Source organism: Aphelocoma coerulescens, chromosome 4 (genome assembly GCF_041296385.1).
Source record: "Aphelocoma coerulescens isolate FSJ_1873_10779 chromosome 4, UR_Acoe_1.0, whole genome shotgun sequence".
NCBI classification, from domain to species: domain Eukaryota; kingdom Metazoa; phylum Chordata; class Aves; order Passeriformes; family Corvidae; genus Aphelocoma; species Aphelocoma coerulescens.
In genome coordinates this window covers 61934775-61962551 of record NC_091017.1, presented here as the reverse complement: position 1 = coordinate 61962551, position 27777 = coordinate 61934775, and the positions used below count along the sequence as shown (strand labels likewise).

Sequence of the window (27777 nt, the reverse complement as noted above, 5' to 3'; positions counted from 1 at the left end):
CTGTCTTCATCTTGAAGTTTCTGTGTGAACACCACTGGAACCCAGGAGTCAGTAGCTACATGTGTGCTTTAATATATATAATTTTCTGTCTTTCTCTCTTCTTCTAATTCCCTCCTCTTGGAACATTTTGAGTACTATAACATCAAACAGGTTTAAAGTTTGCTAAGTTGAATGAGCCAAATTAATGCTGTGGGAAGTGTTTTATGTTGATTGGATGTTGTACTAAGTCTTTTACCAAAGTTCCTTGATTTTTCTAAATTTTGCCAGTAAACTTTTGTCTTGTTTTGACCTCTTGAGAATATCTGGTTGGTATGTCTCCTGTGCATCCAACTCAGAGTACATGAGCCACTGTAAAGTCTTTTTATTGGAGCCTTACATTTACACATTTGCCTGGAAGTTTTCCTTGAGATGGGACTGCACAGCTGTCTAATTTTCCTCCTCCTAGGGTTTTGTAGAAATGCCTTTGTCAGTAGCAGACTGTTTAAGGGATAATTCTTACATTGCAGAGACTGTGACTTTATGAACACAGCCTACTTAAGGGAAGCTGTATGAGGACCAGCTGGGGTCACTTGGTCTGTTGAGCCTGAAGAAGAGGAAACTGAGGAGAGACCTCATTGCAGTTACAACTTCCTCGTGAGGGGAAGAGGAGCAGCAGACCAATGTCTGATCTCTTCTCCCTGGTGACCAGTGATAGGACCCAAGGGAATGGCCTGAAGTTGCATCAGAGGAGGTTTAGGTTGGATATTAGAGAAAGGTTTTTCACCCAGAGGCTGCTCAGGCACTGAAACAGGTTCCCCAGGGAAGTGGTCACAGCACCAAGCCTGACAGAGTTCAAGAAGTGTTTGGACAATGCTCTCACACACATGGTGTGATTTTTGGGGATAGTCTTGTGCTGGGCCAGGAGTTGGACTCTATGGTCTTTGTGGGTCCCTTCCCTTCCCTTCCCTTCCCTTCCCTTCCCTTCCCTTCCCTTCCCTTCCCTTCCCTTCCCTTCCCTTCCCTTCCCTTCCCTTCCCTTCCCTTCCCTTCCCTTCCCTTCCCTTCCCGCATCTTCTGTGAAAATTGAAGCATTTCTTGTATGAGTGTGATATGGGAAACCTTTAAACAAATATTATGTCAGAAGTCAATAATTTTCAACTGTTGGCCTTCTGCAGAAGTTGTCTAGAAACTTATCAAGAATTTTGCCTAACCTGCCTATTAATATACAGGAGGAAATTTGTAGGAAACTTTGAAAATGGACTAATGATCTTAATTGCTTAAGGCATGTGGAAAACTCTTAAGAGTAACCTCTATAGCATAATCTGTAACTACAGGGAATATAAATTCTTGAACACATCATTCTTCTTTCCTTCCCTCTGACATCATTGGGATTTCTCTGGGTAACTGGCAGTGTTTATGTGATCTCAGAACTCAAATTATTCTTTTCCACTGGAAAAAAATCTTGGGGTAAATTGAAAATAAGGGTGATGTCACATGACAGTGCAGCAGAGCACAACTGTTGACCAGTTGTGCTTTAATGTAATAGATATGTATAGCAATCAGTGCTTGGAGGTATTATGTTAGCTATTTTTAGGTTACATACTTCAGTCATTCACATTCCAGGTTTTATGTCTAGAATCTATTAAGAACAGAAAAAAAATGTTTCAGCTCTTTGGTCCCTCCCCAGTCCTTACTCCCATTCTGTCCACTTGTCTCAGTGTTGTCTGTGGAAGTTTAATAGCCAGTGTAGCAGAATTAACAAAAATTGCACAGGCTTGTAGTGGTGGTACTGTTTGAGAGCTCAAAGTTACAATTTTCTTGTTAGTCTTGCACTTGAAAATTGGTTTTCTGCATGTATTTAAGCAAAACCACAGAAATGAAACATTTCTGTGCTATGTATTTTTGAAAGAAACACAAACCTGAGATAAAGCACATGCACTTCACCTTTGACTGAGTCACAAAAGGTTAGGCTGCTGTGCTACTCAGCTAAAAAGCACAGTGTGCATATGCTGCCTTAGCTGACACGTGGAGAGGTGCATTTGGATGACTGTGTCAGACAGTTGGAAGGATGAAACTACAGATATGCTTCGCAAGAAAAAAAAATTGCATCTCAAGTTTTTTGATGGAACATGAAGGGGAGCAGTTTCTAAAAGAAAAGCAGAGCTCTTATCCAAAGGGGAAAGGGGAACTACTGTTGAAGAGGGGTCATAGGTATTTTTTATGCGTAAATACTCATCAGTGGACTGCAACTCTGTGGTTATGCCAACAGACATAAGTACTGCAATTAAGAAAAAATCTACAATACAGTGAAACATTAAGATATTAATTTATAGTTAAACTTCCAGTCTACCTTGCCTACAAGTTTGTGATCAATTCCCCTCAGGAATTCTGTTATAATCTTACTGTAAGCAGTTTATAAGTACTTGGTTTTGTTTTGTTTTGTTTTATTTAACAAAGTCCTTAGTGTCAAAACAAATTGACCTTTACTATAAATATCAAAAGTGTTACAGGATTTTCTAAAAATTAGTATTGTGACATCACGCCACAATGAAAAGGTTCCACAATTACAGATAGGGAATATTTTTTCAGCCTTAGTGTTTTAAGTTTTAGCTATTTTTCATTTTAATGGTTCTGTTGATGGTTTCAATCTCTATAAACTATAAGAAGCTCAAAATAGAAAAACAGAGGGCTGGGTTAGGTTATACTTATACCACTTTTATTGCATCATGGGGATTTTTTTCTTAGAAAGTTATGAACTTAAGTATATGAAAATTTGAGGAATTAGCAATCAAGGTTTTTAAAACTGTTTCAGGTCTGTATTTCTCTAGTGATCGTATTTGTAACAATTTTCAAACAAGTTCTAATTTGTTGATTTCAGTAGGTTGGAGATGGGGAAAAGATTTCTTCGCCAGTGCAAGCAAGTTTCTTTCAGATCATAAGTTCATGTTAAGAGTCGACATGTTTAAAGATCCAAAAGAAGGCATATAGTATGATATCATTTAACCAAAATTTAACCAAATAGTATTTTAGGCCAGCTGTCAAAGTCATTTTTCCAGAAATCTAGATGAAGAATTGAGACACTGCTTCATCCTTAACAATTGTTATTACTAGAACAGTAGTACTAAGAGTGTCTCTAAAAATTCATTAAAACCTTCTTTATTGTAAGTATGTAGCAGTACCATATGATTAAAATGTCTTTTTCCTTTTTCATATGGGCAGCCTCTGGATATTTTTTTTTCATTCATTTGGTTTACATATGGTTTTCTTTTGCTTGTTGTTGCCCCTCAGAGCTCGGGCTTCCCTAAACTTTGGTTTCTCTTATTTTCTCCTTCTTACAAATTTTTAAGACTGCTCCTTAATTTGATTTCAGGAAGTTGTATGGTTCTGATTTACAGTTAATGTAAGGGTTTGAGAGTTTTCCTAATTGGAATCTGAGTAGTAGCTTTAGGTAGACACCTTTCACAAGATTCAGCTCAAACTCAAGGGCACACTCAGTGAATCACCACACAAAGGCATCCAGCAGCTCTTGTTGAGGCTAGAGATATACGTGTATGTGTGTGTGTGTGGCTGAATGGAACCAGTCAAGTGCAGAAAAAGAGTAAGGCTTTCTTTGTTTTCATAAATGAGAAAGAGGTCATCTTGGGAATGGTCAAGAGCCCAGTGTTCCATTTAGTTGTCCTTTTTGCAGACATCCAAGAAGCTTAGAACAGAATAACTAAGGGTTAGGAAATTCCAAAGATAATCAGGTACATTTAATTTAAGGATTTCCATCAATCTGAAAGACATATTTCTAGTGCTTTGCAACAGAAAAGTTGTATGTTGACTACATGTGCACCACATGATATGTGCAAAGTTGTTCCTCCTGGAGGACTGTGGTATTTTTGTAAATAATTCTTTAATGTGAAATCTAATGCCGGTCTTTGTGTATGACACTAAATAGCAAACAGTGTAATGGAAAGACATTAGTGGTGGCTGTGGCAAACGTGTGTGTGTGGCAAACGTGTGTGTGGCAAACATGTGTAAACCCCCTGTATACCAGTACTATGTAATCATATACAAACAGCTTCGATAAAACAGTCTACAGAGAAATATAGAATCTAAACAACCTTGAAAAGACCAGGCTGGTTGGGACATCATCTAGAACTAAGAGAACCATTTAATGTGGATCCTATATCTTACTGACAATAAGAATTACTAAGGTGGCTGCACATCTCCTTTGGACACAAAAAATACCCTGAACTGAATAAAATAGTAAACTATCAGTACGGTAATGAGTAGATAATTAGAAACTACCTAGCAATATTGACAGTGTTAACTGAGTTGAAAGAACTTGATCTCTTGATATTGATAAATACAGTAATGCAGTTCATGACAATGGTAAAAAATCAGTTATGATAAAACAGGAAAATAAATCCAGATAAATGAATGCACATTTAAATGCTCAAAGTTGTTGTGCTATTAGGTAACTTTGCATAATGGGTTTACTACTTACAGAAGAAGACTGATAATAAAATAGTTAATGAGCTAACAAAAAATCAGCAATGGGGTGTGGTAGCACATTTTTTGATACATGATTTTTTTATCCCCTGCCAAGCAATAGAGTAGTTGACTAGATTGAATAGTTAATGAAGAACTATATAAATTGAGGGGAAAAATACCATTTTGTTGTATGCATTGAAATGCTTCACTGACACAATCTTTGCAGCATTTTTGATAAAAGACAACTTTTCAACTGCTTCACACTACTTGTAATGTTATGTTTTCCTACACTCAATGCACATATGAAAGTCAATGCTCCGGATTATTTATCATTTGATAATAGCTTACCATTCATGCAGAAGTGGAAATAATATTGAGGAGAAAAATAAATGTACTAGTAGAGGGTTTCTACAGGCTGCCCACCAGATAAGATAAGATAATTCTAAGATAAGAAACTCTACTTAATCTCTGAAGAAAATTCTGTACTTTTGGAAATCATTAGATCTGTGTAATACTGTTTCTGCTGAATGATGGTAGAGGTAAAACATACCACATCTAACAGTTTTGTTGAAGTCGAGACCCTACTGACCACCTTGGGACATCTTTGCTATAAAAATCAGTGTGAATAGGTTATAGTAACGGATCTGCTCACATGTGAAAATTCGAGATGAGTATTGTCTGCTTTCAAAGTACACAAATAGGTATTATTAACATTTACGCAAAAAATTACTTTCCTTACTGCTTAAAAACCAAAAACAATCTAAAATAATCACAGCAGCTGCTGAAATGTTACTAGACAAGATTACTGCACTAGTATTGTAAGTGTAGATCTTTCTGCCAGATGAAAGCTTTGTTCAAGGAGGATAAAAAGAAATGGATCAAAGTTCCCCATATTCACCACTTCCTTGTTCCAGGGAATTTGAATTCCTATTGCAGGAAGTAATGTTACATTTTTACTCTTCTCTTGAATAATGTCTATACTTAGTGTGTTGAAACAGTTCTAACAAAATTTAATTAGAGTTAGGAGCACAGTAATTTTGGTGCCCATTTTTCATTCTCCTCTTACATAATCTATGCAATTTGGGGTTTTTTAAATTTTGTTCTAACAAAATAGTGCTTCTCTACTCTTTACCATAGAAAATTGTACTTCTTTACCATAGAAAATTGTCCATTATCTTTAATGAGTTGCATTCTAAAATCTGAAGTTCTTAGCTGTGTCTAGAAAATTATTCATTTGAGCAAATTAGAAGACAAAATGTGAAGGAGACTACAAGAAGTATTAAATTATGTTAGAAAATGCTGTGAACAGATTTCTTTGGATAACTCACTACCTTCAGTCTTGGGCAGGGTTCCTTTACGTACATTAAAAATGCCTATTTTTCCCCTCTCTGTTTATCCAATCAACTAGTGTTCTACTTACAACTATTGCTTGTTTTAAACTGAACTCATAAATGCAACTGGAGATTATTAAGGTGAATGACAAAATAAAAATGGGTATTTGTTTGAAATGCTTGGACTGAAAAGCAAATATATGCTACCCTTGTTTTCCTGATGGTAATTCACTCCATACCTGTGTAATAATGATAATTTACAAATGTTTCCACTCTTTAATCTCCTGGCTGCTAATGTAATTATATAAGAAATTCCTAGACCATGGATTGAAATCCTGGCCTCTGGTTTTGTAGACAAATGTTCCATAGCAGCTGTTCATACACACCCACTGCTTTGAACTGCATGCCTCTTGGCTTCTTGCTGCAGTGTGCCTTGACAGTAGTGGTAGAAGGGGAGAGTTTCTCATTATATAAGTTATTTTACTGCTTAAGCATATGTTATGATTTCTTGTGAATCCTCCTAAGCTGTTGTTGATCTGTGTTGATGATGATCAGAACACTCACAGGAAACACATGGGTTTAAATCCTCCAGGGGAAGGAGGAAACTGAATTCAGTCCTGCTTCTTGATGCTCTACCAGGTATGCAATTACTGAAAAGGTCACCTCTCCCCCAGCATTTTCAAATGAAAAGTTAACACTGCTTAGATGCTACAAGAATAGCTGTAGATACATCTGCTCATGAAAGAATTGCAGATACTGCCCTTGCTTGGCTGGAGTTACCTTTACAAGCAATATAGAAAACCAAGGATCAAATTTTACTTTGGGCTCATTTATACTCAGTTACTGTAGCTTAACTTGCAAAAATCCTACATGATTTATAAGCTGAAGGCCTTCCACAGCTACAGGAATTATTATTTATATTGACATGTTTGTAAGAGTCAAGATGCATGATTTCAGAGGGGGTCAACCCATTGTATCAATAGCAAAACAGAGCCACAGATCTATGCTGGTGCATAGCTTTCCCTGATATGATTAGGGGGGATCTTTTGTGAGCCTACAGTTTTCAAAGAAGAGAGCAATGAATTTAATGCATCTCAGTATCATTACCCTAATGTGGCATATTTCTTTTCACTTTTACCCTTATGTTCCTTCTTTTCAGCTCATTACAGCTTCTTTCCAGCTTGCCATCACTTCAGCTCTGTTCATGATGCTGTTTCTGCAATGACAGCACTTCTATGTTAAGTTCTGTTGGTTTCAACAGGTTTCTCATTCAGAGCAAAATGTTCATTTGTACCATTAGGACTCTAGTTTGTACTCTTTTTCTCTCCTTTATGCAGTAACTAAATTCAATAAAAGCATAGTGTCTTGTTCTCAGCTGTGTTTTCTTGATAATATTGCAATAAATATAGCATTATTAATTACAAATTAGTTCAGTAAAAAACACAGAAAAAGGTTCAATTAACATGACACTTGAAATATTAGATGAGAATGTGCTGCTTCTTCCTCTGATGTTTTTTGACATTATTCCTTGTTCCCTGTATACTTCCCAGAGAAAAATCACAGAATCATAGACTGGATTTGGAATGAACCTTAAATTTCATAGAATTCCATCCCCCATGCTGTGGACAGGGACATCTTGCACTAGACCAGGTTGCTCAGAGCCCTATCCAACCTGGTCTTGAACACTTCCAGGAATGGGGCATCTACAACTCCTCTGGGCCACCTGTGCCAGTGCCTCACCACCTTCACAGTGAAGAATTTCTTCTAATATCTAATCTAAACCTACTCATTTCAATTTTAGTCCATTCCACCTGTCACTGCATGCTCTTGTATATAGTAATTCTAAGGTTAAGGTGATGCTTAGATATGTAAGCAAGTTAAATTCCTTTTCCGTTTATTTAGTTAGCAAAAGGACTAAATTGCTATTAAACAAGAAAGAAATACCTATATTCCTACAAGCAAAAGCATATTAAAATGGATGGAGACAATGCTGGCAGTACTAGCTTTTGATGATCCAGGTTAAAGTTGTCAGAAACATCATCTCAGCATGTGGCACGATGCTGTGTCCTGTTACATCATGGAAGTACTGCAGCAAGACTTGCCTTTGCCTGCTTCCTGGTCCATCAGCCTGAACTGCAGGCTAAATACTACTCAGTTCTGGTTTACACTACATGCCATGCACCCCATCCCTATGAATACAAGATGAATTTCTGGAAATGTATAGAAATAATTCTCACCTGAATGTCAGGTGACAAAAATCAGCAAAAGCCCCTTTGGAAACCAGATAGCTGCACTAATACAAGTGTAGAATTTGATTGGGAAAACCTCACTTAATTTTACTACTATAAGACATATTTAACCAAAAAAATATTTTTTTTTTTTTAAACTCTGCCTACTTGCTGCAGCTATGCTACTTAATTTTCTGGATTAATTGAATTTGTTATTCCTCAAGCAATACTTGGTGCTGAAGGCAACATGCAAGAAAAACTAATAAAATGCTGTACTAAGCTTAATTTCTGTTTCACTTTCTTCTCCCCAGTTGTTACTGTTTGTAGATTCCCCACTGCCTAAAATAAGGGAACATTACAAGACATTCACATCTGAAACTTCTAGTTTTAGCTAGAAGTTAAACTAGATAACAAAAAGAAATTTGTATCATTTTGACCTAACATACCTGAAGATAATACAGGTTTACTGCTAGTGAAATCTATAATACATATTCTATATTTAATATTTATTAATAATATTTAATATTTATGAATAAATATCACATCTCAGACATGAGTTTTTTATAGATAAATTTATTTTGTAGCTTCTTTCAATAAAACTTGAGAAAAGTTACTTCAAGTGCTGCATAACTAGAAAAGTCTAGACTTCTACAGTCCCTCTCACATAAGCTGTTAAATATGCACTTAGTGGTACACAGAGTATGCAGAGTTATTCTGCTATGACATAAGATTTAACTGCTCTGCTGTATTCTATCTGGGATTCCCAAAGGCACTAGATAGAAAAGCCTCTTTTTCAAGGTTAAAAAGCTTCTAGCTTTAGCTATGCTCTGTTTCAGTTCCCTTCCTTCTCTCTGCTAATTCTTAAGGAGATTAACAAAACTAGCCCAGAGCCCATTCTACAATGCTTCAGAGTGCTCTCAGTTCTTAGTCATGTAGCCAAATTGGCTTTAGCAATAAGTCTACTTTCTACATGTTCTATTCCTATATAGCCTCCAAATTTATGATTCACTTTAACTTTATTTGGCTCCTGTTCTTAAAGGGATCATAAATTTGCCATTAATCTTTGATTGTATTCCATCTGTTCTCAAGGTGACTTCTGTTGCTTCAGTATGTACCACTGAGCTACCTGCCAAAGAGTCTTTCTGCTGCAAGGCTATGTGTTTTCCAGGGATAGTTGTATCTGGGCGTTGCATTCTTGTTTGAAAAGCTGATAACCAACAGCACTAATAATGAATAACATTCAATTCATTTTAAAGCATTGTAGTTCTGCTTTAGAAAGTACTTTCAACTTCCATTTTCTTACAGACTGACTTGGCCCAGTATGTAACATTACTGTCACTGAAGAAACGGTACATATTCCCCAGTGTAGTAGTTGAACCTTTGTTTCTGGTCTCTGGTGTAGAAATTTAGCTGGGTTTGTGTTAGCTACTGCACAGTAACATCCTCTCTGTGTGCTCATTTATACACAGCAGAAGGGACATTAGGGTGGGTGAGACTGTCTTCCTGCAGTTGTAATCCTGACCCAAACCTTGTCAACAGCATTTCATGGCATTCCACTCAGGGAGGCAACACAGAACTAACAGAGGATGAAAAAAGCACTGACGCTGAGGGGTAACAGTTTCTGATTTGCTTCCAGAGAATGGACTGATATTCAGCAGTTAGTAAACAGACTCTCTAGGCCCTTCACATCAAAGTATTTATGCTTCCACATGGGCTTTCATAGCTTGCTGTACAAGCAAGATACTAGTGGTTCTCTAAAAACTAAAGATAAATTTCTTATGAGTTGACAGAAGTTTTGTTTGGTTTTCTTTTAAGTATCAACTTATTGCAATACAACAATCTGGACCCCACTCCTAACCCTAGCTCTATACCTACTGTCTCAGGTAAGCACAAACACTGAAAACTGAAAGGAAGTTTCTCCTGGACGCAGTTTTATAGTCATCACTGAATTTCTCTGAATAGATAAGCCTAACTTTCAGAAGTTTTACATAGAAAGAAAGCTTTGACTCCAGCTGCAGCCTGAGCTCCAGCTGTCTAGCTAGGCAAGGTTCTCAGGATTTGTGTATTGAGAAAAGAAATTACTCGGATGAACCAGCTCATGTCCACCCTTTACCTCTTTGAGCTTAACAGTTTTAAAATAAAATTTCTACATGGACCACAATTCTATGTAAACAAAACACCTGAGTTATTACTGGGCCCATCCATAGGAAAAGATCTCTGAACACCTTGAAAACTCAGAATTTTTTGTTACCCTCTAAAAGATCCCTATTCACATGCCTGGCCTACTTAAACATCTATCAGAATAACAGCTCCTAGTCCTCAGGATTTTAAACACACCTATAATCCTAAATAATATCTTCCAGATGGATAGGAAACCCATGACTCTGAGAAAATTAATGGGAAATGAGTCACAGCTGCAGGTAGCATCTCCCAAATTATATCTTCCAGCCCATCTGAATTTATTAAATTCACTTTAGGAGCTATATTAACTCTACAGAAGCAATTCTCTATAACTGCATTACAGCCATAACCTTATTCTTCAAAAAGAGAAAGCTTCCTCCAACTCCTTGGAATTCTAGAAGAAATTGTTTACAATAACTAGGAATAACCTGTCTTTGAAATCTGTGTTGGTATGTGGCTTTGCAGACCCTTTCTGAAACTTCATTATACTTCAGCAGATACCCAAAATGTTGTGGAGGTTGGGTAAGTAATCTTGTGCCACCTACTGCTTGCTTCTGGCATTATTGTTGTTTAACAACTGACATGTCTCTCTACTATTAACCATAGACACTCAGATAAAGATGTTAATCAGAAATGGGTGAAAACTTAGGAAAAAATAATTCCCAAAGACTGAGAGCAGCTGTGTTGAGATCAGACCTGGTAAGGAAAACGTGGGTCAGATACAGCCCTGGGCATTAGGCACTGTCCTGGGGAGAGGAACAGGCCAGGCCAGGTCACAGGGCTGTGCAGGGACCTGGCTCAGCAGGGCTCTTGGCTGTGGGAGATGAAGACCAGCCCTGCTGCAAACACCACTAGGGCAAGGACTGACAGACCTGGGAGAGGGGTAAAAATGGGGTCCTGGGCCATTACTTTGAAAGCAAACCAGTGAGAGACTCAAAATCAGAACTACAATTTAATAGGAAAATTAAGATAAATGAAATAATACAGAAACACTGGCTTAAACTGACAGTCAGTATACAGCCTGACACCCTGTTGGTCAGGGTGGTGGTAGATCTGATTAAATGGAGGCTTCACTCCTCTTGAAGGGACAGGTGTGGTTTTGTTGAAGCAGTGATGCTGTAGAAGGATCTGGTCTTCCTCTGAAGGTCCAGTGGTGGTTATGTAGCTCTTATCCTCTGGGAACCCAGTAAGTAAAGACTGCTTGTGGTGTTCCAAACCTCAGATTATATCCAGGTAGGAATGCTTGGTTCCTCCCCTTGGGCGGAGCATCTCACAATGGGATGATGTAATTTATGAGTCATGCAGTGAGGTCCTGATGGCCTATTAGCAGAAAAATATCTGTCTGGAGGGAGTTATCAGGGATGTGTCATGGAAGAGATAAAGAACAGTGCCCCACCTGGTTTTAACAGATGGTGATAGAATACATACTTTTGGTTGCATCTTACATTGTAACCTAAGAAAGCCATGGCCAGGGTGGGGGGGAGACCCAGGGCAGCTCCACGGACAGTGAGGGTGGGCAGTGCCCTCAAGGTCTGGATAGCCAGCTGCCTAAACACCAAGAGGTTAATTATATTAACTCTTGTATTTGCCATCAGACAGCAGGATGCTCATAAACATCACTGACATCCGCATTACAAAAATTCCTGACTGTAATTGTACTGATTAGTCTTAATCCAGTGGATACTTGGAATCCCTTGAAATGGCATCATTTGCACAAATGTCTAGTGCAAAGTCCATTTTATTTAGTGGGTAGTTTCCCAAAGATAGGGTCCCTACATAAAGCATAGAGCTAATCACTTGGCCATGCCCTCAAAGGTAATTTTACATGAAGTGTCGCAGACTTTGGTGGCTGTGACTGTTCACTGCAACAGTTTTAATTCCCTCCAAGAAGGCAGTGCCTTTTACCAAATGATGTTCTGCACTTCAGCTTGGGCAGGGCAGATCAAAGAGGAATAATGACTGTATTCGACTATATTTAAATCCAGGATCAGCTGGATGTTCCAACAAAGTTTTTCATCCATGCCTCAACCCAGTCTCCATTTGTTTAACTCTGCATTGAAGTCTTACTGTGACATTATCTTTTTGTACCTGAAAACACTAATTATGCATTAATCCTCCTGGAAAGGTGTATGCAATGTAAATTTTTTGTTACATTAAAATACACAAATTAGAACAGGATCACTTGCTGATTAAAAGTTAAGATTCTTTCTGAATAGAAGGTAGTTGTAATTACATTTGCCATTTTTTTTAATATATAGTAAAGTTCTATGCAATAGCCACAGACATAATAGAAGTGGTTTCCTTAGCAACCTTTATATTCTGAAGAAAAACAGAAATTCATTATTTCTAAGTAACAATAACAGAGAAAACCAATTAATTCCAGAATATTAATTTCCATCTACTTTAAAATTATTAAAAACTATTCCAAAATGAATTGCAGTATAGTTTATTATCCTTCAGAGAATGAATCTCTCCAAATTACTTTAGTATGTTTTCCAAATTAGTTCAGAAAATTAAATTAATATCATTTGCATATCGTTGGTGGTAAACAACTTTCTACTTTATATCTACTTATTGCAGCATTTTAAATTTCAGTTAATATTTTAAACATAATTAAAATCTATTAATGATAACCAAATCATCTGTGTATTGCTAAAGCGGCATTTTCCAGTGTTTTGTTCAAAACAAACAGCAGACAAAAAGCTGGTTTACAACCTCACTTTGCTAAATCCACTATCTTGAATTTATAAAAATTCAAAGTAACACTGCTGATTTCCATCTATGTGAAGATGAACTTTGAAAAGGGAATCAAATGTGTCATTTATAATGAGATTTTCCTGAGTGTGCAAACAAACAGGATGAAACAATAACTGTTCTAAACTTTCTCAATCCATTTTAACCCACTTTGAACTTTGAAGCCAAGAGCAACAGATTGTGTTAACTCTTTGTTTACTGCAAAGTTTAGTAATCTGAGGAGTTTTCTGAATTTAGTAAATACTTTTTCAGTTTCATATTAGGTTAAGGAAATTACAGTATTCTCATTTGTTAAATAAAGATTTTCTTTTTTTTCCCTTTCCTCCACCCCCCTTTAATCAAAACCCGGTCATTTGCTACAAGAATTTGCTTCATAACTCGTAAAAATAAAATGCGTAACTATGGTTTATATGACAGCTACAGCTTGATGTTCTAAGTTAAAATGTGGCAGTATGTTTTAGATGACTTTTTGAAGAATTAAAGGATTCTCCCCCACCTCTCCTTCAGATGACTTCATGAATCTGACATTTTTATGTGAATAAAGAAAGAGGTTCATATAATTTTAATGATAGCTGATAAATGTTGATTCTTCCCTCTGTGTCAGATATGTGTGGGATGGAAGGAGTGGACATGAAACCTGTTGCACAGCTGCTCAACTCAGTTTTTATTAATTTAATACTACAGACAAGACCATACTTCCTCCAATAACATAAGATTTCAGGAAATTCATACTGATCTAAGATGAAACAAAATAGTTACTGTGCCATACCTACTTTTTCCAAGAAAAGCCTTTCCTACCTTTACATACAGTCGGGTATGGCCCATAAATTCATCTACTATCTGAACACTCATTTCTGTAAGAAGCAAGAAGAAATCACATCTGCACTGAAATAATTTTGCAATGGCCTTCTCTGAATGTTATAAATCCAATTTGCCTGGCCTATAGTCCAGCATGAGGTCACAGTCATGCCTTCAGAGTGAAGGCCAATGGCTTAGAAAGATAAAGGTCCTTTTTGTACAAGCTCAGTAGTTGGAAAACCTGCATTCTGTCCTGGTGTGGCAGATGATATCTTATCAATGGTAATATTAGAAGCATTAAATATTAAAGAAGTCATAATTTTTACAGGTATAGAGGTGTTCACTTTTTTCCCATTGTAAATTCTGAACAGCTTACACAGCAAGACAAGGATTTTTTAATAATTGTAATTACCAATTTTTTCAAATTTTACAGAAGACTGCATTCTGACCATCACAGAGCACAGAGTGGGCAAAATGTGATTTATATTAGTACAAAACCTCATAATTTCTAATCTCATAACAAAAAGAAGACACTGGAAAAAAAGACAGAACTAGGTCACTTTTCACAATGGTGCAGTAAAACGTGATGATGTGGTGTGTGCTAGCTGGTTTAGCATTGGGAAAATAAAGTTAGTGGCTATTTTTACTGCACCTGGTTGCGTATAACATTTAATACATGTGTAATTCACAAAAACTCATTATATTTCTGGCAGTAATAAAGGCATATAATATTCTGAAATATTTTGTGTAAAATAATGGATTGAGCTGTTCCCAGTCATAGGAGAGATGTTTCAGTACATCTCTGCATTTTTCCCAAGGTACCAGGACTCTATGAAAGAACTAATGCAACAGCTGTAATTAATTTTCCTTTGTTCAAAACCAAATTGAACAGTACTTAATCAGTGGATGCCAGAATATAGACCCTCAAAGAACCTTGATATGATACAAATACTTAAAAATTGCACAGGAAAAGGAATAAACCTTTCTGTATAGGATAAAATTAAGTCAAATGAATTATGCAAGGACTGAAATAAAATTGGCCCAGTTGTTAATTCCTGTCCCCACATATTTGCAAAGAGGTACCAACTCAAATCTCTGTTTATGCTTTCAATTGCACAAAAATATCATTGGAATCTCTCCTTTCTTGTGCCTTGATATTGCTGACTACAATTTTTCAGAAAACAGAAAGTTGTATTCAACAAAAATAATTTTACTTGACATACTTTCTGCAGAAAATATCAATACTTTGCCTATTTTTTAATGAAAAGGTGAAAGTTTTCATATTTTTTTGCAAAATCTTGCTGTTTTCTTGAGAAAGATGCACTTCCCAGATAAAGTGTCTCTCTTTAAAAGCAGATATGTTGTAGTTATTGTTAAAGAGGAAGAGTTAAGTGAGGTATATATGTGTTGTTGTACAGTATAGATGGCCCAGTTTTCAGACCTACCAGAAAATCAAAATGCTCTGCTAACTACTTTGGACACTTTCTGTGCTGAGTTTAACAGCTGCAACACTCAAACTTTGTGTACCTTGCTGCATTTCAAGATGTGCACCCACTGAATGAATTCAGTCTGCTATTAACTGTGAGAACCAGCAGTAGGTATCTCGTAGAACTGAGTAATGCCTGAGACGAGAAACAAACATCTGCCTTTTGAGAGTTACCTAATTAACAGAAACAGTTACGTGAGAAAGGATACCCAGCGCCAAGGCTGTAACTGACACGGTGGGAGGAGACCCTTGGCAACAAAAGCAACTGTATGTTCATTCACACTCAGAAAAGCCAAATCTGAGTTTCTCAGAAAAGGATGAGGGATTCATCCTTTCCTGAAAGTAAAATTCAGCAGGTGGAAGTAGCAGTTGGAAATAAAAGGAGTAGTAAAGTCAATATAGTACAGTAGCCACAACTACTCAGGACAACAGAACTCCCTGTGTCAGCCATAAGTTTCATCTTTGTGACTCTTAACAGGCACCCTGAAGTAGTTTCCTGAGTAGCACAGCTAATGGAACCGCTCTAATCCCCTTTCATACGGGAAAAGAAGAGAAAGAAGGATATCAACTTACCTGTTGTCTACAAACTGTTTGGAGGATAAAAGTATGAAGGAGGGAGCTAAACTTGAGGTCAGGGATAAACTTGGCACAGGAACATAAAGGTGTGGGTCACACGTTAGTAAAACTGATGGTGAAATAAGGTACTTAAATTACCAAATTTGCTGAAGAAAAAATTTGCCAAAACAGAAATCTGATTCTTAATAGGCAAAAAGTTAAAGCTTTTTGAACGTGAACAGAATTACAGAATAAAGTTGCATGGGGTAGCCAATTCCTTTCCCTGTTTCTTGTGATCTTATGTACATGTAATACACAACTTTGGTTTAATGATACCCGTACACAAAAGCAACATTGTATGTCACTGCTCCATACGTTATTTCCAAATGGATTCAGTTTATTAACTTACATTTATGAATATTTATAAGACATATAACATGACTGGCTTGACAAGAACAAAACAGGTGGAGAATATCAAGTTGTAAATATAGTGAGACAGTGAAAACGTTAAACCCAACAGCACTTTGCCATTGAATTCAGGCTGAAGCAAGGACAAGGATCAGACTTCAAAGCAAGGCAAGAGTAGAAGAGCTGCATATGACTTTATAATAGTTCTCAACCATTTTAAAAGCCCTATCAAAGTGCAGGAAAACAACAGTATTGCAATGCTTTCAAAGGTCTGGGTGTCTGCTGGCAATGGGCCAGATGCCATCATGGTGACAGAACTACACTGTCACCTTCTCAGTCTGATACACAGTTGTTCCTACCTGGAAGTCTCTCCATGTCTAGTTTATTGCCAAGATTTTCTGAGAGGAGTCACTGCCATCTTTTAATATGGATAGGTAAGCTGTCTCAGAAATGAAGTTATCTTTCTTCATAGCAGTGTTGAGGTGCTGTGATATGGATTTGTAGGTGAAAGTGTGGAATATGCTCTGGTGACTCAGCTATTGTTGAGCAGTGCTGGCACAGCCTGGAGTTTTTCTCTTTTTCTCATTCTGCCTTTGCTCCCAACAAGTGAGCTGGGGTTGGGCAAGAACCTGGGGGTGGATACAGTTGAGACAGCTGAGCTGAATTGAACAAAGGCATGACATCATGCTGTGCCATAAAAGCTAGGGAAAGGAGGAGGAAAGGGGAACATTTATGGTTATGGCATTTGTCTTTGTAAGTTATCATTATGCATGGTGAGGCCCTGCTTGCCAGGAAGTGTCTGGACATTTGCCTGCCCGTGGGAAGTAGTGAATAAATTCCTTAGTCTTAGCTGGTGCATGCAGCTTTTGCTTCACTTACTAAACTTTCACATAGGTCTTCTCTCCCTCCTCCTAATTTCTCCCCTCAGGAAAGGGAGTGAGAGTGTGTCTGTGCAGGTGCTTGACTGTTGGCCAACATCAGCACACCACAGAGGAAGAGCATCTGCAAGGCTGCTCAAGCTAGAACGGAAGTAGTTGATATCTATATCAGAGAATCCTCTGTAAGGTTAAATTACTCTGCTAAATCACACTTTAAATACTTGCTGTACAGCAGTAAACTGACTTTTTGTATTATTTTTACACCAAATAATGTGATTGTTCTCTTCATCTCTGTGGTCCAGTTCCATACTCAGATACTTGCTACTATTTTGTAGTTCTGCTGCAGGAAACAGAGGCTACTGTTCAAAGGATTACACAGGGGGTGCAAAGTGTTAAGTCATACTACATGTCTGTTCAGGAGAGATGATAAAGTAACATTCTCTTGATTACTCTTACTCAAATAGGCCTTCCAAACACATTTGGTGGGCCACACATCTGTAATTTTTTCATTTTCTTATTAGATAGCAAGAAAGTGGCCACAGGTCATAACAACTGAATTTTTGAGCCACCTCAGCTTCAATTAGACTATATGTTCCCCATCCCTGTGCTCAGCATTTTCCCCTGATACATACCATAGGTTTCCCATAAGTTTCCTGAGCCATGTGACTACCAGGTAGGATGGATATCAACAAATTGCAGAGGTATTAAGATAAAACTGTGTGATGGCTGTGTCATACAGGAGTCTTCTGTCTGGCCTTGAAATCTGTGAGTTTTTGGCTATATAGCAGAAAGTCATCAAAAGCATCTGTACATTTACTTTATAAAGTAAAGCAAATACCTGTTTAGGAAATATTTATTAAAATATCCTGTAAGCACCCTATTCACCACAACCCTTACAACCTTTTGATTTTAACATTCATATTGGCTTTTAACATTCATTTTCTGTACTAGCCTTACTAAACATATTTTTAAATCCATTAAAAGCCTTAGTTTCAAGTTTTGCATGAAATATCAATACTATTGATTCATGCTTTCTCTCTCCTCAGGGCATGGTTTAATTTCACATCAATTTGTATAATGAAAAAAATGAGTGAATCTGCCAGAAATGAATGCTAAGAGAAAATGCTAAAAATCAATTAAAACACCTTATCAGCTACAAGGATAGTCATATCCTAATGAAGATCTATTGCAACATAGAAAATCAGAGCTAACTTGATACCTGTGTCCACTAGCTGATTTTGTGCTTCAGTTGGCTAAAATGGTTTATGCTGATGTATTTGAATTTAATTTGGCCATTATAAGCATTAAATTAATGGAAGGTTAAGTAGACAACTCACTTAAGTGGAATGAAAATTGAATTATAAAATTAAATAATAAAAAATATTTTTATCCCTTTATGTTTTGCTAGGTATTTATTTTTGTTTCATCAGCATAAACCATTTGTACACTATGACTTGTACTCACAGTGAGGAAAATCAAATATATATATATATATAAAATACATGTAGTTTAGATACCCCAGAAATCTGTTCTAACAGAAGATACTTTCTTTTTCTCAGAATGAAATCTTGCTCTTGAATAACCTTTGAAAGACTTGCCATTGACTTTGGTAGTGACAGGAGTTTATCCCATGAAATATGCATAAAAATATATTCCTCCTGTAGAATCCTAGAGACGTTGGCTGGAAGGAACTTGCAGCCCAAATTTCCACTTGATGTAGTACCACTTGTCTAGTCAAGTATTGAAAACTTCCAAGGCTGACATTTTTACAGTCTCCATAGGTAACTTAGAGTGCTGCTGCATCAAAGTGATGCTGCTAACGTCTGACATTGAAGACCCTTAACACTGGGAATTTACAGGAAAGACATTAGCTGATTATCCCTTCTCAAACCCAGATCCTTCTTGTTCTCAGAGAATTAAGTTCTACGTTTTTCAGTTTCAGTCTCTCTGTTTCTTTAGCATGTGGTTTACTGTTATGATTGGAAGATATTTTGTGATTATGAAGGACAATATTGGCCTGTAACATGGCCCAGCACCATGGAATTTTGTGTACCATGTAGCATGGGAATATCGCCCAACACCAGGACCCGCTGTATTGCCAAATACCAACACCATAAATGTAAATTAGTATTTCCTTAGGATCTAGGAAAATAATCTAAGTGTTGATTACTACACTGATGCCTTGAAGTGGCTACCTGAAAACAGAGGCTAGACAAGAATAATAGAATAAAAGCGGGTATTTATTTGAAGGGCCTTCAAAGGTACACCTTGGGAGTCTCCTTAGAGCAGCTCCACCCAAAATGGACCCTGGGTCATGGGTTTCTCACAATTTTATAAGTTTGGTCCATTTGGATATCAGGGTTAATTCTCCAATTATAATTTCAGTTAATGATGCAATTACCCCAAGTTTGCCCCTCCTCCAAAGGCTTTTAGTTTACACATTTTGGGGCCTGGGACAATCAAGGTGTCCTTGAAGTGGAAACCTAGAGAGGGTTTGTTATGTCTAACCAGCATGAGAGAACAGTAGTTAACAGGCCACACAAAACTTAAGAGTTACACACTAGGCAGTACAGAATTTAAAAAATATAAAAGTTAAAACCTAAGGCATCAATGCCTCCACTAACCTCTGTTACTTAGATTATGGGTAGCTGAGACTAGAAATTGTATTCTGTTAGCTGGGACCTTGACAAAATTTTGGTTTAGAATGGGTTTCCCCATGGAGATTTTCTGTATAATTCAAAAAGTTAATTTTCATCTCATATAATGTGAGGTGTCTTAAGCTGCCATTGATTTTTACCTCAGTACTAGTTAAAATGTTCTAAGTGGGAAAGGACCCCTAATTATATGTACATTCTGATTGTTTGCCATGTTTTATATATGTATCTATGATATCTATGTAAGGCAATGAACATTAATATTTCAGAATAACATGTGCTTTTATTAAATCAATAGCCAAAGCCTTTGAGAACTTACTTTTACTTGCTTTTAAAAATGATTGTTGAAGCTTTTATTCCCTTCTGCTGTAGCCTTTATGAACACTAACCCTCCAAACCTTTATTCTTTTAAATATAAGTGTGTCAAAGTAGAGGCCAATAGTGCACAAGAACATAAGCTTTTTTACAGTGGCAATTCCAGAATTCTAGTAAGTAAAATTATTAAGGATTTTAAAATAAATGGGCAATTTATCTTAGGCTAGGAGAGTTATTAAGCAAGAAATATACTTGGTAGTCCACCATTATAGTTGTCATAAAATGCTGCATTTTCAATTTTATTTAAAATCCTTGAAGGTGTAGATAATCTCCTGTGGTATTTTCAAAATTACAGTAACAGATCTGACATACAGTGGGCATGAAAATCCCAGCAGAAACTGTTTACAACTATTGAATATCTAATCCCAACAGCCTGTCTACCTAACATAATACAGCAGTGAACTATCACTGAATAACAAAAGCATATGCATGCCTTTTGTCCCTTACTATGCCTTTGCACCTTCCATTCATTCCCCCAGGTGATCTACATGACAAGCATCATCCCAAATCCAAGTTAAGCAGTAAATCATGAATACAAATGTCTTTCAGAGGAAGAAAGGCAATTACAGAATTTAAAGGTAACTTCTTTCTTCTTCTTTTCCCCTTTCTTTTCATATTGGTAAAGCTTCTTAGAGTTTAAAATTGGTAGAAAATGCTACAAATATTTTTAGTGATCCCTGTATAACAGTCCATAGGACTGTTCTGTGTTATCCAGTGGTATCTTGAAGGAAGAAAGTAGTTTTCTGTCAAATGGTTTTGGCTTGGTTTTCCTCTTTGCTAAAAAGCAGCCAGTTTGTACAAATCTTTCCTGGGGTTAATATTCAGAAATATAATTAGTATACAATGCAAACAGTCGTAAATTGGATTTATGGCCCTAAATGTTTGGCTATGGAGGCATGCAAATTGAAGCTAGAGGATATCCTAGAATAAAAAAAAAAATAAGAAATGGTAGAATTGGTTTTTATTATGAGAGAACTGGTTCTTATGTTATGGATATTAATGTGATCCTCCTTTTCTGCATTTATAATGAGATAATAAAATCATCACTGCTGTCTGTATTCAGGATGTTTGGACTCATAACCAGGATTGGAAAATCTGTTTTGATTTCTCCATCTCTAAAGTTTGACAGTGAGGTAGAAACTATGTGATTATATGTGTTTCTATAATTTCTGTGCACAAAGTTGGAATTATTCTGATGATAACCTGAATGTATCTGATATATCCTTGACAAAGCAGTTTCAATAAATTCACCAGGATGTTTTTATGGGAGAGATAATGACTATTTTTTAAAAGGGCTTGTTGAATGAGATCTATTCTTTGATAGATCTTTAGCTTTCCCATTTTACAAACAGGAAAACCCAAGCTAAGAAACAGTATCTTTACAAAATACCATAGACTTTACATTGCTCTTTTCTGGGTGTTTTTGTCATAAAGCCAAGATTTGCAGTTCTAGGTTTTTTCAACCTCTTTATTTAGATTTGCATTCAAAGTTTCGACTGATGGTAGGGTCGACCTGATTTGTAATTTAGGAACCTGTGTTTGACAATTTGTCAATTTTTCAACTTGAGACTACTGAAAAGCAGAATAATTCGGTTTAAAAATATGCGGAAAGAAATAATTAGGAAATAAGTTTCTAAAATGCCAAGAATATATATTTAGGGTACATAAGTATGCAAGCATAATTGCCATTTTTGTATAAAATGCATATGTTTCCAAACAGCTAGAAACTGCAGATTAATATAGGCGAGACTAAGCTCAGAGATCAGCTGTAAGTTTACACGATTAAAACCAGCAACAAACAAGTAAGGTTGGTAAGATGTTTCTGCTAGAAGCTGTTGATTCAGCAGACTGTCTTTTGGAAGCAGTCTAAATTTACAAAAAAAAACCCAAAAAATAATTTTTGGCTGAGATTTTGCTGATATATTTGGTAACATCCCAGAAAGAAACCTGGCAGACAAAGGAATTGCTCAGAGTTCATATACTCCTTGACACCCAGTTGACACCAAGACAGTTCTCCATGTGGGCAGCACCAGAGCCAGAGGGCCTCCTAGAATTCGGAGTGCCTCTTTCTTAGGATTTTAGCATTTTATATAGAACAGGGTAAGTTTTCTTGGTGCTGTTCTAAGAGTTATGTGATTAGCCAGACATAAAGCTCAGGGATGCAAGTGGCAAAATCCTCTTGTGTATACTGTCTTGAGTCCAAGCTGATGTGAATATTGACTCTTGCCTAAATAGATGTGAAAGACAGAAAATAATGGGAAAAAGGTGAAAGCAGTAAATAGAATGCTAAGGTCAAAATGAAGCAAAATCTTCGATTGTGAACATTTTGGCATTATATTCAGTATGTTCAATTTCAGAAATAGTTTTGAGTGTTTTCTCATCAAAAACACTAGTGAGACTAACAGCATGCTGAAATTAAATTTATCCTGTGTTGGCTTAGTTCCAATTTCCTTTGAAATGCTTGAGAAACATCACTAGTTTTAATGACAGATAAAGAGGAGTTATTTGTGTGATCCAAATAGCTTTAATTTCTGCTATTTGATGGTTTACAAGTATTTAATAAATTTATTGCCTTTTTGTTAAAAACAATGTAACTAACTAAAGATACTATGTTTGCATTACAACATAAGTCTTATGGCAGAAATATTTACATTAAAATGAGGGGTTTAACTTGTGACAAAACCAAGAGTGAATGCAGAGGGCTACTCATAGATACCCATAGCATACCTACATGGCTGAGAGACAGACTCAGAAAGTCATAGAAAATGGGATTTCTTCTCAGAATACAGAATGAAAAAATCAACAAATTCAACTTGCTTAGGAGGTACTTGCTTACAGTTAGCCAAAATCTCTCTGAAATTCCACCTTCTGCATTGTGTATTCAGCAGAGAAACATATCAATTCCGTCAAGATGCACATGCTGTAACCTGCAAGTGTGATAGCCTGCTATCTTTGGAAAAGCCAAGAATGAGAGTTTTTTAAAATGCATATTTGTATAGTAAACTAATACATGAAGCTCATATTAAAGAATTAGGAAGCTTATGTTTCCATCCTCTGCATGAGGAGATTGAAACCCCTGTCTACTGTTTCCTGGAAGAATACTCAGACTCTCAAACCATAGGGTTTTTCTGTGCTTTTTACTGAGATTGTGCCAAAGGCACAAAAACATTAAGACTCATTAAGCACAGATGAGAACCTTCTTGTACTGTTAAGCTGCAGCATTTTTCACCTTAAAGAATTGATCCTCCTATTCTGGTTTCTGAATGAAAAGCAGTTTGTGTAATTTAAAGCAAGAATCTCTAACCACTAAACTATTAAATAAAGGGCATTTGAGGATTAGATGGCTGGTCAGTGGGTTTTTTGAGGACTTCAGGATTGAATTAAGGCAAAGTACCAAATCTTCCTACTTGTGTCTTCTAACAGATGATAGATACCAGCAGACCATCAGCAAATACCTTTGAAGGTCTGTCATTACACAAATAAGTAAATAGCTAATGATTCAGAGATGGTCCTTATATTTTCTCATGCCACTACAATTTATTAGTGTATTAAAGGAGATCTATAGAGCAAGTTTCTTAACAGGTATATATTAATTTAAATCTGAATTAATGGTTGTCTTATTCCATACTTTTCTAATGAAAACTGCAGTGATCTCCCCATTTATTAGCAACTTTAATGGAGGTACATAATTAAATTGCAGTATGATTAATAGATATTTGAATATAGACATAAGATGTTTACAAATATTGTCTGTTTTCTCTTTATTGAAATATGGCATGTTTTTGGCATCACTTCATTTCAATTTTAATGACCAAGGCTTAGGAAGCACTCTGCTGAAAATGATGAATGACGGAGGCTTGAGGTTTCTAACTGAATTAAATTAGGAGAGTTTCAATGTCCTGTTCAGTGTCCAGATTTCCCTCCAAGATCAATTGTTCTACAATAAAATAACTTAAAATCTTCTGCTTCTCGCAAATGTCCAGAGTTTCTCTTGATTTTGTCTCTCAGTCTCAGAAAGCAAAATGTCTTTCTTTAATTTCAGTTCTTGCAAACCTCTTAATTAGCATTATAAATAAATAATTCATCCAGTCCTTAAAACAAAGCATTTATTAATGCTTTAAAAGAAAGGAAAAAACAAAACAGCACAAAATAGACACAATCCCTCAAGAACAGATAAATCCTAGCTGCTGAAAACCCAGTTTTAGCAGCAGCTGGTTTTTGGATGTCTGACAGAGTGCAAGTTATAAGCTAGATACCTAGAGACAGAAAAAGATTAAATTAGATATGCCCTCTTCCAGCAGTTGTGGGATTTAAAGTGTCACTATACTTCGGTTGATTTAGATCCTTAAATTGCTGTCTTTTGGAGATTTTCTTCTCAGAACAGTGTCTAATCCCACCTCTCCCTAATCCCTCCTACAGCTCCTTTGTATTGTCTAAGGAATTTCCACATGCTTATGCCCATGATTTTTATTAAGATCTTTCCAAAGCACAGGGGAAGTTTTGAATGCAAACCCAATTTACAGTGTTTGTGTTCAGCTGCATGGAAATTCACCTAAGCCAGCCAGTAGGAAAAACTGGAATGGAAGATATTTACTAGAATATTCACTGAAATCAGTATTCCCTGCTTCCAGATGGATATGCCAGAATTTTCTTTCTCCCCTACTTCTTGTCCAGTGTTTGGTTCTGAATAAGTACTTAGTTTTTTTATTACTGCTTTCTTCTGATACTTGCACTTGTATTACCACAGTCAGAAAAGAAATTTGGTTGTGCATAGTCCCATATCTTCTCCCTACCCTTTTGTTAGGAGGATAAAAGTCAGGGCCTAACGACTGGGGAAAAAATACATCGTTTTTGGAGTTAGTAATACTTTGAAAATATATGAGAAATTATGCTCTTCAAGCAAAAATGGGGGGAGTGCAAGGTAATCATAGCAGAGTTGGGTGCAGGCATTATCTTTATTTCCATGCTGAAGCAAATTCTTGTAATCAGTCATTTAAGTGCTGTGGAAATTAGTGGAAGTGTAAGAATCAAGAGACTGTAGATATCAATATGTTCTCATGTCACAGTATATATGAGTTACATGCTAATATTTGGCTGTCTCCAGAGAATTTCCCAATGAATAGTTAAACTGCTGTCTTAGTCACAGACATGACAGTATTAAAAAAAATCAAAATTTGTCTAAGTATGAACCAATGATGTACTGATAGAAAACATGGAGAAAAATGGTATCTGGGATCTTGAGCACACCCTGGTCTTAAGGGAACAGCTAGAGCATGTGTGTAGTTAGTTCAGTGCAGGTCTGAGATCCCAGAAACCTCATAGAACATATAACTGATAAATAAATTTCATGCCTTACCACTTACATTCTCTTTATGCAGTTCCAGCTACAGAAAGAAACAGTTACCCAGGGAAATTACCATGTACTTTGAGACATCATAGAAATGTAAGAAGTTTCTTCAACATCCTAACATTTTCATTTTATTTGTAGGACTGATAGTTATAAAACAGTATGGGTGGGATTTCAAATAAATATAGTAAAAAATGAAAAAAATAGTTAGTAAATACTTTACCTTAATCAAAATAAGAAAATAAGATTACATTATTTTCATTATTCTTATTAAAGAAAAACATGTTAGTATAGTTTCTTTACATCTCAATGTTTTTTATAATTATGAAATATTATGCAAGAGACTAAATGATGGTCTAGTTGCTACAAATCAACCACACACCACTGAATAATTTAATTCAGCTGCATGATCATATGTGATTGCTGAGGTTCTCACTCCTGTACAGTGGTTTTCTCATACCTAAGGTTGACAGTTTTTCAGTAAGAGGGAACCAAAGTGCAGAATAAATAAACCTCCCAATTGGGACTGTGGGTTTTGTAGTGTGTGAGCTATTTCTAGTTTGAGCTCTCAAAGAAATTTTCCTTTTTGGCTTATGTCAGTGATGTTAAATGGGTAAGCTGGCTGTTGAGCAGATAAAATTATGACAGAAAAACAGATAAAATTATGATTTTGTTATAGTGACAATTGATTGCAAATTTTAGCTTGATAAAGTAAGCATCTCAGACAGAAAGAACCAGTGTCTGTTATTCTTTTCTATTCTATTCTATAATGAAAGCCCCAAGTTCCATTAATATAAAACATTGTCTAGGTCAACAGGATTCCTAGGAGAAGATCTGACAAACAATTCACTCACTCTGTTACATGGCAGATTCCCAGCATATATGCATTGTCTGATACATGTGACAAAAGCAGACATTTCTGGTCCTTCTTTTTACAGCTCAGGGCAGAAGAGGCCTTTGAATGGTCCCATCCCAAAGCTCCCCAGCTTCCTCTGGTAAGGGAACCTTTTCTACTTTTGTCTCTGTTTCAAGGGATGATTTACTGCTAAGTTGCAGGCAGCACTGTACATCCCCCTAGCTCCACATAATCCCACGGGATGGTGGGAAAAATGCTCTTCCTGTCATTGCAGTTCTGCTGTTACCTGTTGGCGAGGTCACTCATCACCTAAGCTGGGCAACCCAGGAGAGCTCCCTCTTGCGTGAGCTACCTCCGAGTGTGAATGCAAGGAAGTGCCTGCTGACATGAGGTGTGTGCGTGGCGTGTGATGACCTGGGGAGTGGCTTACGGACAGCTATGCTCTGGGACGAACATGTTAGCCTCCTATCCAGATATATCCTGGCATCTCCTTTAGCAATTAAACACAGATAAACCTATTATTCTTTGCATACTTTCCAAGGACTAAGGAAAATATGATCTTAACTCCTGTCAGATTTCATTAGAGTAGGTGCTCCTGCAGAACATGCCATTTGTTTCTTCAGAAAGATAATTAAACTAGCAGGGGAAAAAATGCTTAATGTGGTAGCTAGTGCAGAAACTGTTCTATCACCCTGCTACTCAGATTTCACATTTTAAAAATCTTGATGTGTCTGTAAATCAATGAGCTATTTTTGTTTGTTTACCTGATCATAAACTGGTGAAACTGAATATATTTATAAATGCTGATATCTCCTGTATTAGGAACAGCAAGTTCAGTACAAAGCACACCTGAGCCCTCTGAATTTTGTCAGATATTTATGTCATTTCATTATCTTAGTTTTCAGATTACTTCACCTCAGTTTCAGTTTCTTAATGAAAAACAGTAGTTTCTCCTGCTGTTTTGATTATTTTGCTGACATTCATACTTACTTATTTGTAAAATAAAATCCCTGTTCTATCTCCTCTCAGCTCTTTAGAGCATTTTTTTCAAAAGGGTATGCCAGTTCTGCTGTCTGTATAGCTGAAGAATTTAACAATTGATTGACCTGAACCAGGATATCAAGTTGTTGATTCTTTATATTTTAAATCCATGGAGATGCAGTGCATATTTTGATCAAAACTATCCAGAATTATATATAGATTTGTGTAATGATTGCATCATTTTATGTTATTCTTTCCCTTAGATATGTGTAAGCAAAGTCAAAACAAAAGAAAAATTACTACTGGGAAATCAGTACAATTCATATATTCTAAGTTTATTTTCAAGAAATAAATGGATGTTTCAGGGCGATTTTATACAAGTAGCCTGTTGTTGATTCTGGTGAAGATTTAAACCTGGGATAATGACTGGAATTAGACAACAGCTTCCCCTTGGCACAGCCAAACTATTTGAGTTATTCAGCAGAGC

General features: G+C 36.5%; 1 long non-coding RNA gene across 1 annotated transcript; it reads left to right on the top strand.

Annotated features, from left to right (window-relative positions):
- LOC138109116 (uncharacterized) lies at window positions 1–27239 on the top strand. The gene is made up of 5 exons (XR_011150282.1): window positions 1–47; window positions 20586–20684; window positions 25485–25549; window positions 26392–26448; window positions 26584–27239. It is a non-coding gene; the product is annotated as an uncharacterized lncRNA (long non-coding RNA).
- The last annotated feature ends 538 nt before the right edge of the window (window positions 27240–27777 follow it).